Genomic DNA, 1,160 nt, shown 5'->3' on the forward strand with positions numbered 1-1,160 from the left:
TCGAGCGCTCTAGTCATGTCTCCCTGCCACACACAAACTTGACATGTGCCCTCTAACGTTCCGGTAGGCCAGTCGCTCTATATCTTTGACTTGCACACACACACACAATTTCGATGGCTCTCTTCATCGATCTCGCACCCACCCACTTGATCCTCTCTTCCACTCTATCGATAGCTATGACCCCTCCCTCTCTTCTCGTGGATTGCCCGACCCTCTATCTATGATATGGATAGGCCTCCATTTCACACACATTGCATGCAAAATTTTGTTTGAGATGTCATCGACACATATTCCCACAAATAATTCATGAAATCAACCCCCCACCTCACCCCCACCCCCCCACCCCAAAACAAAAAACACTCACGAACGCGGTTTGTATCTCTCACACACACCCACGTAGGTGGGGGACGTGCACGAAGAGAAGAGGTGCATGCACGGTGCACGTACTCCCGTCTCTTTCCCAACCACACCCGTGCGGGTACACGGTGGAGCTAATTTCTGTACAAAAAAAGCAGCCCACGTGGTAATTTGGCACGTGTACTGGTTGTCCACTTGGTGGAGGGAGGATCGTCTACCATGGGTAAACAAACAAATTGCGACTTGACGAGTTATGTTAAATTAAAAAAAGAGGCAAACCATGTGGGGCCTACCTTAGAGGCAAGAATCTATACACTGGAGTACTTTTGATGTGTCCCATCAACTCGAGAACGAGGAGAAGCTTGCTTAGTACACCGTCTCCCCCGCCCACGGGCGCGGTGGCTCGCAGGATGAGGTGAAGCTTGCTCCGCCTTACGCCCGCTCCCTCGCCCATGCGTGTAGTGGCTCGCACGACGAGGAGAAAAATTTACTACTCCCTCCATTTACTCCTCGTCCCTACTACCTTGGTTATAGAGATTATATCATATTGTTTGGAATATATATGTCCTTTAGTAGATTTCAATATCAACTACTAGTACATACTCCAAACACTGATGTATATAGACGTATTTTAGAGTGTAGATTCACTCATTTTGCTCCATGTGTACTACTACCACTGTCCGGGTTTATTGGTCCCCATTGAATTTTGTGCCAAATTTTGACCATAGATTAAACTAAGAAAATGTTCACGCATGTCACCAAACATTATATTTTTGAAAACTATGTTCAAATACGAATCCAAT

The sequence above is a fragment of the Triticum aestivum genome, chromosome 3B (assembly GCF_018294505.1).
Source record: "Triticum aestivum cultivar Chinese Spring chromosome 3B, IWGSC CS RefSeq v2.1, whole genome shotgun sequence".
Lineage (NCBI taxonomy): Eukaryota > Viridiplantae > Streptophyta > Magnoliopsida > Poales > Poaceae > Triticum > Triticum aestivum.